The sequence below is a fragment of the Saimiri boliviensis genome, chromosome 13 (assembly GCF_048565385.1).
Source record: "Saimiri boliviensis isolate mSaiBol1 chromosome 13, mSaiBol1.pri, whole genome shotgun sequence".
NCBI lineage: Eukaryota > Metazoa > Chordata > Mammalia > Primates > Cebidae > Saimiri > Saimiri boliviensis.
The window spans coordinates 55500739-55514281 of NC_133461.1; the positions used below are offsets into that span (position 1 = coordinate 55500739).

General features: G+C 45.7%; 1 non-coding gene across 1 annotated transcript; it reads left to right on the forward strand.

The window, feature by feature from the left end:
* Positions 1-7883: 7883 nt before the first annotated feature.
* Positions 7884-8024, forward strand: LOC120361771 (U4 spliceosomal RNA). The gene has a single exon (XR_005577888.1). It is a non-coding gene; the product is annotated as a U4 spliceosomal RNA (small nuclear RNA).
* Positions 8025-13543: the final 5519 nt, after the last annotated feature.

Genomic DNA, 13543 nt, shown 5'->3' on the forward strand with positions numbered 1-13543 from the left:
AGTAACTGGGACTACCGGGCATGCCACTGTCCCTGGCTCTTTATTTCTTCATTTGCAAAATATAGATAATAATGGTCCTTGTCTCCTGAGATTGTGTGAGGATTACATTGGAAAGTGCGCTTCGGCTGCCTGCCCCTAGACCTGATCTGTAAGAAGCATTCTATAAAGGTTAAGTTCTTGTTATCATTGTACCAAAGACCACTGGTCTTCCCAGAGATTTCCAAACCCCAGAGGAGTTTCGCAATTATTCCAACAAAGTGTCAAGGAATGAATTCTTCCAGTACCCTCAAAGAGGTAAGTTGAATTTTAACAACAATATGATAGTCTAGAGCACCTTGGAAGGTGAGGGTGAGAGTGGGGACAGAAGAGCATTTCCTGGAAATTTTATCATGATTTCATTTTCTAATCCCCAAACGACCTTGGTCTATGGGGATGCTGGCCCGCCCTCCCTCACCCCAGGCGTTGGTTTTTTTGCAGTCGTCAGCTCTGATGTCATCAGTGGCCCCTAGATTAGGCCTTCCAGAGTAGACAACAGTATCCTCCACCTCCTGTCCCCCTTCAGAGACCACTAAGCCTTCCTTATCCCTTATTTCTACTTCCTCTCGGAACCTGGGGATTCCGGTCTGATAAGCATATCTGCATTAGAAGTCAGAGTTTGCATATCTCAGGAGCCACCCTGACCCTCCATATTCACCTCCATAATCCGCTAACTGGCCTGTCCCCATTCAGTCACAATTGTAGGTTCCTGCAAAATGATGGTTTGTGACAAATGTTCTTCCCTCGGGCTAGGTTAGAAAAGATTTTCTCCAGAAGAAAACAGACTGGAAAAATACCTTGTTTTTGTAGAATGTTCTATCATGCAGGATAAACTTTGTCCACGTACACTGTGGGGCATGCCGCTTGGGCGCTCCTGCTTGCCAGACAGCTGACTGCACGGGGCAAAAGTTGCTCATGGAAGCCTCAGTTTTCATTTCTTTTTTTTTTTTTTTTAAAATTGACAGATAAGAGTTGTACTGACTGGGCACAGTGGTTCATGCCTGTAATCCCAGCACTTTGGGAGGCCGAGGTGGGCCGATTGCTTGAGCCCAAGAATTTGAGACCAGCTTAGGCAACATGGTGAAACCCCATCTCTACAAAAAATTAGCTGAGTATAGTGGCACACACTTGTGGTCCCAGCTACTTGGAAGGCTGAGGTGGGAAGTCGAGGCTGCAGTGAGCCATGACGGCACCACTGCACTCCAGCCTGGGTGAGAGAGTAAGGCTCTGTCTAAAAAAAAGAAGAAGGCCGGGCGCGGTGGCTCACGCCTGTAATCCCAGCAATTCGGGAGGCCAAGGCTGGTGGATCACAAAGTCAGGAGATCGAGACCATCCTGGCCAACGCGGTGAGACCCTGTCTAAAAAAAAAGGAAAAAAGCTGTACATATTTGGGGGGGGGGTGGCACATGTGATATTTTGATACCTGCAGACAATGTGTAATGATCATATCAAGGCAACTGGTATATCAATCACCTCAAACATTTATCTTTACATTGTGTTGAAAATTTCCTAGAAGCTCGTTTTTCAGCCTGGTTAGAAATAGACGTGTGGGCACTCTCTCTCTGCTTTTTCCCTTCTCAAGCCTCTATGATCTCTTCCTCAGTAAAATACATTCCTAGTTTGATTTTAAGTCATTCCTCATACCCCCTGAACTGGATTCACTGAAAATGAAAACCTCAGAGACATTATAACACCCCTCTCCATCTCACACCTCACAAATCCATCAGCAAATTCTAGGTTGCTTCTATTTATTTTCCAAACCCACCCACTCCCCATCCCTTGCAGCATTCCTGATCTGGTCCAACCCACCACTAGCTCCTACCTGGTTTTCTGCAAGAGTATCTTAACTGGGCTCCTGGCTTCTACCCTGTCCCTCTGGTGTCCATCTCCACACAGCAGCCAGAGAGATCTTTTTAAAACTTAGCTTAGGCCCAGCACAATGGCTCATATCTGTAATCCCAGCACTTTGGGAGGCCGAGGCGAGTGGATCACTGAGGTTAGGAGTTTGAGACCAACCTAGCCAATATGGCGAAACACCATCTCTACTAAAAATACAAAAAGTTAGCTGGGTGTGGTGGTACATACCTGTAATCCCAGCTGTGAGGGAAGCTGAGGCAGAAGAATTGCTTGAACCCAGAAGGTAGAGGTTGCAGTGAGCCAAGATCATGCCACTGCACTCCAGCCTGTGCAACGAGTGAAACTTTGTCTCAGAAAAGTAAATAAATAAATAAAACTTAGGTCAGACCATGTCACTTCTCTGCTCAAAACCCTCCAATCCCCCAACTCGATCCCAAGAAAAGATGCAGCCTCTATAAGGCCTGCAAGGCAAGGCTCTGTAGCCTCCAGCCTCTCTCCCCTCGTCTGCTGTGCTTCCCCTTGCTCGGTCCTTCTGCAGCCACACTGGTTTCCTCGTGGTTCCCTCCAACATGCCAAGCATAGCCCTACTCCAGGGCCTTTGCATGTTCCATCTGCCCTGGAGGGGTCTGCCCCAGATGGCCACATGGCTCACTCCCTCACCTCATTCGGCTCTTTCTTGGAATCTCACCTTAATGAAGCCTCCCAGACTGCCATATTTAAAATTGCAGCCCCTGCTCTCATAACCTCTAAGTTTATTTTTTTCTTTGTTTTTCTCCATATCATCTCCACCATTCAGTTGGTATGTAGTTGATCTTCGTTTTGTTGAGTTTAGATCTCATCTCACTAGACCTCACTAGACCTCACTAGAATGTAAATTCCACCAGGGCGCGGGATTTGTCTGCTTTGTCCCGCTATTTCAGTGCTTATGCCTGATTCCAGTAGATGCACTATTGGATTTTATATTCAAGCTCAACAGATGAGTGAATAAGCTGGAAGTGCTTCATCGCTATCACAACCGATGTATTCATTCAATCGAGAGAGTGAGAACTGCTTGAATCCGATCTTCCGCTGTTTATCAGCTGTGTGACGTGTAACAAGACGCTTGACCTCTTAGGTTAAGTCTTAGGTTCTGATGAGTAAAATGGGAATGACAGCGGTTCCACCTCATAAGATTGTGTGGCTAAATAAGTTTATATAGGCCAGGCACGATGGCTCGTGCCTGTAATCCCAGCACTGTGGGAGGCTGAGGCAGGCGGATCACTTGAGGCCAGAAGTGATGAAACCTGGCCAATATGATGAAACCTCATCTCTACTAAAAATACGAAAATTAGCCAGGCATAGTGGTGCACGCTTACTGTCCCAGCTACTGGGGAAGCTGAGGAACGAGAATCGCTTGAACCCAGAAGGCAGGGGTCGCAGTGAGCCAAGATCGTGCCACTGCACTCCAGAGTGAGACTCTGTCTTTAAAAAATAAAGTTATAAAAGGTGCTTTGTCTAGCACTTGGATATGCGTTAGATATATTTGATAATATTATTGTTATTATTACGAGTATTATTGTTGTTATTCTCGGATATCATGATACCCTGGGTAAAACTCTTCAGCCACCGGGTGGAAGAAAAAAGAACTGGAATCCTTTTATAACCAGCTACCAAATAGGAGAGTGACTGCAACCTAGGAATCTTGAATTTCCCATTAGAAGCTGCTGCATTCTGATACTGTAGAGTGCACCATTAATAACTTCCTACAGAAGCCAAAAAAGGGCATGATAGGAAGTAGGAAAATATTTTCCAACCACTGCAGATTACAAAATAGACTCCCGGCATTAATCAAGTATTTTCTTCTTCCAATGGTGCAGTCTCAAGTACATGACACAAGATAAACACAGAGCCATGCTCCATTAAATTTATGAAAGGATGTTGTTTATTTTTATCACATTTATTGAACTTGAAAGATATCCTTTAGTTCTCAAATCAACTTCGGTGTGTATGTTTATTTCTGGGTTCCTGAGTGCTTTTACAATTAACAAAGGTCTGATATTTCACCTCCTGAAATGTAGGCCAGTCACAAGCCAGGGGGCAGAGGTTTGAAGATGGTTTGGGTGGTGTTGCATGGCAGTGATATGTCGAGGTATTACAGCAGCTTTTTCTGGTAGTTTAAGGCAATCTGAAATTCTGAAAGATTTAAAAAATGGGAGTGGGGCTGGGCACTGTGGCTCACGCCTGTAATCCCAGCACTTTGGGAGGCTGAAGCAGGAGGATTACTTGAAGTCAGGATTGGAGACCAGCCTGGGCAACATAGAGAGATTCTAATCTCTGCAAAAAAAAAATAAAATAAATTAGCCAGCTATGGTGGCATGTGCCTATAGTCCCAGCTACTCAGGAGGCTGAGGTGGGAGGATTGCTTGAGCCCAGGAATTTGAGGCTGCGGTGAGCTATGATCAGGCCACTGAATTCCAGCCTGGGTGACAGAATGGGACCCCAACTCTCAACAAAGAATGAAAAGAAAGGAAATGGGAGTGGTTCTGTCTGCAAGGAGAGTCAGTCGACTCCAGTTAGGCTATTTGGATCCTCACATAGGCCTCTAATGAATGGTAACAGCTCGGCCCATACTTCTGGGCAGTTTGGTGCTCTTGCCACTGCCTGTGCTAGGAGTGTCCAAGAAATAACCCTCATGACCCCTTCGCTAGCTGCAGGGGTTGACCTCCCTCAACCATGACCTCCCCTCAACCCTCCCCACTGCTGCTGTTTTCCTTTCTGGAGAAGTCTGAGGAATGAAGAGGTCAAGGCTAAGATGATGAATGGAAGTCACGCACATGTTGCCTCCAGCTCTGATTCTACACTCACACTTCCCTGTCTTGGGGTCCCTCCGCTCAGGGAATTGTGAGGCAGAAGGCTTCTCCATCTTTTATTCTTTACTATCCTCTTATTTGTTTGTTTGTTTGTTTGAGACGAAATTTCACTCTGTCACCCAGGCTGGAGTGCAATGGCACGAGCTTGGCTCACTGCAACCTCCACCTCCCGGGTTCAAGCAATTCTCCTGCCTCAGCCTCCCCAGTAGCTGGGATTACAGGCACACACCATGATGCCCAGCTAATATTTGTATTTTTAGTAGAGACAGGGTTTCACCATGTTGGCCAGGCTGGTCTGGAACTCCTGACCTTGTGATCTGCCCACCTGGGCCTCCCAAAGTGCTGGGATTACAGGTGCGAGCATCACCCCGGCCTCTTTTCTATTCTCTTAATATCACAGGTATCACACTTATTTTTAACTCCAAATAAAAGTAAAATTGGGATCTCAGATATTTTATCATTTTTTGATCAGAGAGAATAGCTAAGAATAAAAGATGGAGAAGTCTTCATGGCCTAACAACCCCTGGTCCCCTTTCATCTCAGAAACAGAGCAGAGGGACCCCGGGACAAGGAAATGCATCAGTGTATACTGCCAGACAGAATCATGAAAAGTAGATCAATGCTCTAGTAGAGCTCAAGATATTTTCCAAATCATGGGCAGCAAGCATGCCCTGACTAAAGTACTGAGGGCTGAGTGAAGCAGCCCTAGGGACCTAGGGACTTGATTTCTGAGGCTTGCCAGCGCAAAGAACTTCCACTATTAGACAGGAAATTCTGCAAGCTCTGCATGCATCCCGCTAACATTTCCAATAAGTGTCCTTCCCAAAGATTTAGTCTAGGGCCAGGCCAGTACCCTCCTCCCTACTCTCCACTAACACACACACACACACACACACGCATACACACACACACTCACACATGCACACACGCACACATACTGTACTCTCACTAGTATTATTAAGCTCCCAACTAATTGCATATTCAAAAGTCAACCTTGGCTGGGCGCGGTGGCTCATGCCTGTAGTTCTAGCACTTTGGGAGTCTGAAGTGGGAGGATCACTTGAGTCCAGGAGCTTGAGACCAGCCTGGGAAACATAGAGAGACCTTGTCTCTGCAAAAATTAGCTGGGTATGGTGGCGCACGCCTGTAGTCCCAGCTACTTGGGAGGTTGAGGTGGGAGGATCACTCAAGTCCAGGAGTTCAAGGCTATAGTGAGCTATGATCGTGCCACTGTACTCCAGCCTGGGCAACAGAGTGAGACTCTATTTCAAAAAAAACAACAACTCAACCTTTCTGGACATTCAATTCACACCACAATGATAGTTGACACTGATGCCTATGGTCAGATCCTCAGGAAAGCTGTTACTCCCATGAAAATATCAATAGTGAACAAAATATATCCAGTGTATTCCCAGAAACGGTTCCCTCTCAGTGGGATGAAGACCAGCTTCCATTTCTCCCTTTGGGTCACCTGCCTCCAGTGCCCAGAATGATGAGAGGAGAACCCGTGGCCAGCAGGGAATCTCGAAGCTTGATTCTACAGCTCGTTCGGAAGTGAGATCATAACAAGGCGATAACCAAAGTCTGGAAAAGATGCTCTTCATCACTGGCCGTTCTAACAAAAGGTGAGGTCTTCGCATTTCACTTGAAAGAAAAGGGCACCATAGAGGAGGAGGACACTAACATAGACATTCCTCACTAGTACTAGGAAGGCTCTCATCCCACAGTGAAGAACAGTTTATGATTAAAACAGCTTTGAAGACTGATAAAAGGATGCTTGGAACTTCCTGACCAGGCTAAGAACGTAATGACTTGAGGAACTACGTGAGGCAGGGTTTCTAACTTTCCCTTTTATTTATTTATTTTTTTGAGGCAGAGTCTCACTCTGTCACCCAGGCTGGAGTGCAGTAGCACGATCTTGGCTCACTGCAACCTCCACCTCCCAGGTTTAAGCAATTGTTCTGCCTCAGCCTCCTGAATAGCTGGGATTACAGGCACGCACCACCACACCTGGCTAATTTTTGTATTTTTAGTAGAGACAGGGTTTCACCATGTTGGTCAGCCTGGTCTCGAACTCCTGAGCTCAAGTGAGCCACCCACTTTGGCCAAAATGCTGGGATTACAGGCATGAGCCACTGAGCCCGGCCTCTTTCTCTTTTGTTTTCTAACATTCCTGGGACCTATGACACTTCTGGGTTTTTTTGAGAAGGAGTCTCACTATGTTGTCCAAGTGGGTATCAAACTCCTGGGCTCAAGGGATCTTCCCACCTCAGCCTCCCGAAGTGCTGGGGTTACCGTGTGAGCCACCGTGCCCAGGCAGTGGAGCCTGCCACGTTTGGAACTGCACCACCGTGTACTGCGAAGCATATTAGACTCATTCAGCTGACTTGCGGTTCCACCTTGGGAAAGTCGCTCAGATGGCTCCAGCCTCCGCATCCCCAGCTGTAAAATGGAAGAGACACTGAGCTTGATGAGCTTTGAGATTCTTCCCAGTTTCCAAGTTTAGTGACTCTGGAAAGCAATGACTTCCCTGTCTACTTTCTATGCTGCAGTGAGGGCACTGGAGTGGTAGCTGGTGGCCTCCTGAATCTAAAAGATCTCCAGAGTTTCATGTCTGCCCATGGTCAGTAGACCTGCCTCACAAGAGTCAGTGCTGAGGCTGGGCGCCGTGTCTCACACCTGTAATCCCAGCACTTTCGGAGGCTGATGCAGGCAGATCATCTGAGGTCAGGAGTTCGAGACCAACCTGGTCAATGTGGTGAAACCTCCGTCTCTTCTAAAAATACAATAAGCTGGACTGGGTGTGGTGGTGCACGCTGTAGTTCCAGCTACTTGGGAGGCTGAGGCAGGAGAATCGCTTGAACCCAGAGGGGCTGAGGTTGCAGTGAGCCGAGATCGTGCCATTGCACTCCAGTCTGGGCAACAGAACGAGGCTCCATCTCAAAAAAAAGTCAGTGTTGAGGGGCCCACGCAGGAATCCCTCAAGGACAGAAGGGAGCTTCCAGAGTGTTCACAACCCCAGCCTGGAATGAGAATCATGTGAGGTCCCCATGGCATCACTCCTGCTTTTACTGATTACAGAATCCTCCTTTGTCTCACAGCTCCGTCATTTAATCACACACTTAGAAAAAAAAAAATCCTAGCTTTGTGCAGTGGCAGTATCATAGCCAATGAGGTTTATCCGAGGCGTGATTATTGCTATTTAAAAACTTTTCCCAATAACCCGCCGTGAGGACTTGCAACAAAGTCGGCATCGGCAATTTTTGACAGTCTCTACAGAGACTGAGGGAAAAAAAAAAAATCCGAATTCTTTCCCCCAAAACTGAACGTGAGAAGTAGCTATGGGTCAGAGGCAAAAGAACAAAGGACACACTCCCCCAGAGAGGAAATACAGAAAGGATTATCCTTTTTCAAAGGTGAAAGAGTGAAATACTTTCCTTCCCCTGGACAGGCAATTTTATCAGGGCTCACTGCAAGGGGAACAGGATGCTATTGTCTTGACTTAATTGGCATAATATCTCCTCCTCCTCCAAATGAGCGGTCAGACGGCTGCTAAATGCTTTCTGCTTCAGGATGAAATCCCTTTTGAACATTGCACCTTTCATCTGGCAAATACTCCCAGATCCTTCACAAGGCCTTGCTTTTGCTAACAACTCCCTCCTTCACTAAGCTGCGAGCTGAGCTGCCATTTCCAGGGCTCTGGGGGATTCTCTCCGGCCCTGTTATCTTTGCCCCTCACCTCCACCCAGCATGGCTGCTAGACTTGTCAACAAGGGAGGCAGCCTCTAGAAGGGAGGTAGTCCCTAGGACAGTCATAAACTTGGAAACCAGAGGGAACATCTGTCTGGGTCTTCATAGAGACTCCACAGCTGTATAAAGGGGACCCAGGAGTAGAGACCCACTGGAGGGGAATTCTGTGACGCAAAGCCTAACCTTTTTGTCCCTTGGAGTGGAAGAAAGGGAAGAGTTGAGCAATCGGTAAAGAGTTCTGCAGGTCAGAGCCTGCACGACCCGATTGATCTACCTCTTCCTTATTGTTCTTGCCAGACACCGGCCAGCTGTCCCCTCAGCCAACAAAGTCTGGTCGGCTCCACAGGGCAGGACTGAGTGGGTGGCCACCACTCTTATCTCCACCACCTTCTGGCAGCGAGAACCTGGAGGCAAGCTATCCAGACATTGTAGCTGCCTGCCTGTCCCTCTGGGAGCCTTATTTCCAGAGGAATTTGAGAACAGAGACACTTAAAAGGTGATTGGGGGTGGGTGAGAAGGTGTAATCTCACAAGGAGAACAATAGAAAGTCCAAATGTCAGGGGGGCAGATAGCAGAAGACACTCACATGCAGAGCCACATTCTCTTCCCTGCCCAATTCTGAGCTTTCTTGATAACTGAATCTGATGACTAAGGGAGCTCCCACCTCACCCGCCCCCGAATCATCCATGTGATTGAAGAAGACTCTTAGATCTCAGGTTAGAACTTCAACCCAATAACAAGTTAATAAATTCCCAAAAGTCAAATTAAACTTAGTCTTTAGATCCCCACCCTTTCCCCGCTATTGTGGGATGGAGTGAAGGTCCCCACAACCCTGGCGGAATACGGCATCAAAACTAAAGTGCCTTCCCCACCCATACATCCACCCCATGCCATGAAAAAAAAGAATTGAAATTTCTAGGGTTTTTTGTTGTTTGCTTTTTTTTTTTAGCTAGGACTTTCTGCTCCAGAGCTTCTCCAACCCGTCTACAGTTGTGTTTCAGCACACGGGTTTCCATAGCCCCATTCCTGGTGTGCATGAAATGCACAGAAAAGCCAGGGATCCTAATCATACTCTTAAATTTCAACATGAATTACCCGCAAAGAGACAATAGGCTTAAACGTCAAGAAACAAGAGGTTCCTAGGTATTTTCTCCTTGTGGTGTTGAGTTTTTGGAAGGCTAGAAAGTTCAAAAAGACTTGGCTAAAAATAACTACAGAAGTGACAGGATTTCTAACATTATCTTCCCCTTTTTAAATTGGATAATATCCTTCTATAGAACTGAATTTCAGGCTGAGCATGGTGGCTCACGCCTGTAAACCAGCACTTTGGGAGGCCAAGGTGTGTGGATCACCTGAGGCCAGGAGTTCAAGACCACCCTGGCCAACATGGTGAAACCCTGTCTCTACTAAAAATACAAAAATTAGCCAGGTGTGGTGGTGCACACCTATAATCCCAGCTACTTGGGAGGCCGAGGCAGGAGAATTGCTTGAATCCAGGAAGTTAATTGCAGTGAGCTAAGATCATGCCACTGCACTCTGGCCTGGGCAACAGACAAGACTCCCTCTGGGGGAAAAAAAAAAGAATTGAATTTCTCCAGACACAAAACAAGATCAAATAAATTTTTTTAAAAACTCCAGAAAAAAAAAAAAAAAAAAAAAAAAAAACTCCAGAAAAAAGGGCCAGGCACGGTGGCTCATGCCTATAATCCAATCACCTGAGGTCAGGAGTTCGAGACCAGCCTGACCAACCTAGTGAAACCCCATCTCTAAAAAAAAAAAAAAAAAAAAAAAAAAAAAAAAAAAAACTCCAGAAAAGAAGCCAGTTTTCCTCATTAGGTTGGAAAAATATGATGAACTTTCATTTTAAATTCTGGAATGTAAGATTTCATCATAAGCTCTCCAGGATAAAAATCAGTGGTATTGGCCTGTGTGTAAGTCAGTCTACCACAATGCTGGTGGTTCGGTCTAAAGGGATTATTACAAAACCTCAAGCGAGTCAAAGAAAAGTTGTATAGAGTTGTGCCCATCAAAGCTGTCATACTCCTGATTGAAAAGAAAACTTCATCCCTTGAATCCTTTTCCAGCCTATATGAGAAGCTCAGAAAGTAGAGTGATAGTGACCTCATTGTACAAAGTCCCCTGAACTAAGAATGACTCAGCCTAAAGAGGCTTCCTGTTCCCCTGCCCCAACCAGTGCAGGCTAGCCCCCCATCCACATTCCAACGCACAAACACAACAGCCCTTAGGACTTTTGAGAAGAGATACAAAGTTAGAATGGAAATAGGTCTTAGTTGTAAATACCAGCTTAGAGCTGAGCTGCATTTCATGAGAACCATGTTGCCCTCAGTCTTTCCCTGCTAGCATCCACAGGGTGGGAGGATGGAGAAGAGTTAGTTTCTCCGCAGCCCAACCCCACTGAGAAAAGTGTTCACATCTACTCCAGACACAGCTTAAGTTGATAGGGCAGAGAAAAAAATCAGGCCTCCTCTCCTTTGACCACCATGAAGAATCCTCTTTGCAAACCTGTGTTTCTTATGCTCAAGTGTTGGGCATTGACCCATCTGACTAGTTGTCAGGCAGCAGAACTTTTGAGAGAAAAGAAAAAGAACACACTTAAGAGCAGAAGTGAAAGATTTACCTTCAAAACCACAGAGCAAAGCTTCTCGGCCTTTCTGTATTACGGTCCCCATTTTGAAAGTCCATTTCACAGCCCCTCTCACAAAAAAGACGTTAAACATTTTTTTTAGATCTGAAAGCCAGAACCGATTGCAAAATGGGGACCATAATGTTACCTGATAATAAAAAGGCGAACAGTGATGAGGTCCCCATGGCCACACGGCTGCTGCTCCCCTTGGAATCAGGATGGGGTAGGACAGCCTGCTACCGTTCATGAGCAAATGAACAACTCAGCTGCTCCAGACCACTGGTTATCCATTGTCTACCAGGCGTGGGGATGCTCCCTGATGATTTTCCAAAATTCTGAGTCATTCATACATATGGATCTTTCTATTGCCGCTTACTTTTCTACTGCAAAACAAACAGGCCAGGCACAATGGCTCACACCTGTAATCTCAGCCCTTTGGGAGACCGAGGCAGGAGAATCACCTGAGGTCGGGAGTTCGAGACCAGCCTGACCAACATGGAGAAACCCTGTCTCTACTAAAAATACAAAAAAAATTAGCCAGGCATGGTGGCACATGCCTGGAATCCCAGCTACTAGGGAGGCTGAGGCAGGAGAATTGCTTGAACCTGGGAAGCGGAGGTTGTGGTGAGCCAATATGACACCACTGCACTCCAGCCTGGACAACAAGAGTGAAACTCCATCTCAAAAAACAAACAAAAAAAAATTCCGGCTGGGCGCGGTGGCTCAAGCCTGTAATCCCAGCACTTTGGGAGGCCGAGGCGGGTGGATCATGAGGTCAAGAGATCGAGACCATCCTGGTCAACATGGTGAAACCCCGTCTCTACTAAAAATACAAAAAATTAGCTGGGCATGGTGGCGCGTGCCTGTAATCCCAGCTACTCAGGAGGCTGAGGCAGGAGAATTGCCTGAACCCAGGAGGTGGAAGTTGCGGTGAGCCGAGATCGTGCCATTGCACTCCAACCTGGGTAACAAGAGAGAAACTCCGTCTCAAAAAAAAAAAAAAAAAAAAAAAATTCCATATATAATAATATACACTACTAACATATTATTATATAAGACATGTAATAATATAGCATAATACATCTCATATAATATTATCATATATAACATATAATGATTTGGTCGTATATAGAGTCGTGCCCGTCAAAGCTGTCATAATTTTGATTGTAAAGGAAGCCTCATTCCTTGAAGCTTTCTCCAGCCTGTATGAGAATCTCAGAAAGTACAGTACAGTGATGGTGACCACATTATATGAAGTGCCCTGAACCAAGAATGACTCAACCTAAAAAGGCTTCACATTTTGCCACAGACCGTCTAAGCCCCCATCCACATGCCAGTGCACAAATACACACAACCTGGTTGGCAAGTTCATATATAACATATACTATATTACATCTTATATTACATGTTATATATGATATGTGATAATATAGATAATATATATATTAGTAGTATTACTTATACAGATGGGGTCTCACTATGTTGCCCAGGCTGTTCTTGGACTCCTGGCCTCAAGCAGTCCTCCTTCCTCAGGCTCTAAAGGTGCTGAGATTATAGGCTTGAGCCACTGTGCCCAGCCTTTAAAAAAAAATTTTAAGACCAACCTGACCAACATGGTGAAACCCCATCTGTATTAAAAATACAAAAATTAGCCGGGTCTGGTGGCACGTACCTGCAATCCCAGTTACTTAGGAGGCTGAGGCAGGAGAATCGCTTGAACCCAGGAGGCGGAGGTTGCAGTGAACTGAGATCATGCCATTGCACTCCAGCCTGAGTGACAGAGCGAGACTCCAAATCAAAAAAAAAAAAAAATGTTTAGAGACAGTAGATTTTTCTTCTTTTCTTTTTTCTCTCTCTTGCCGCCAGCACACTTTTCTAGGACAACTGACTGGTTCATTCTGCTCACTTGCTTTTTTTAAACTCTGGCCTTTCAGCTGCCCTCCAGGGCAGAGCCACAACCTGATTCTCCTTTTGCTTTTCCTTATAAGAAAGATATATTAGTTCCCTTCTGCAGAGACCTAGAGCTACCACTGACCTCTTTCCTCATGAATTTAACCCTTTTATTTTCTCAAACTATCTTCTGGGGTTTTTTTTGTTTTCTTTTTTTAAGATGGGGTTTCACCATGTTGATCAGGCTGATCTTCAACTCCCAACCTCAGGTGATCCACCTGCCTTGGCCTCCAAAGTGCCAGGGTTTTTTTTTTTTTTTTTTTTTTCATGCTTCTTATATTATAGACAATTGACTTACTAATGCTAGACATACTGCTACTGGTATTTATGCGTTGTTCATCAAAAAAAGAAGTGAAGAGGGGGCAGGTACTAAGAGAAGCTTTAATACCTAAGCACAGATTGCATGTCAGTTTGTTCTTCTTCTCTCTAGCCATTGAGGGTTTTAACATCTTGTTTC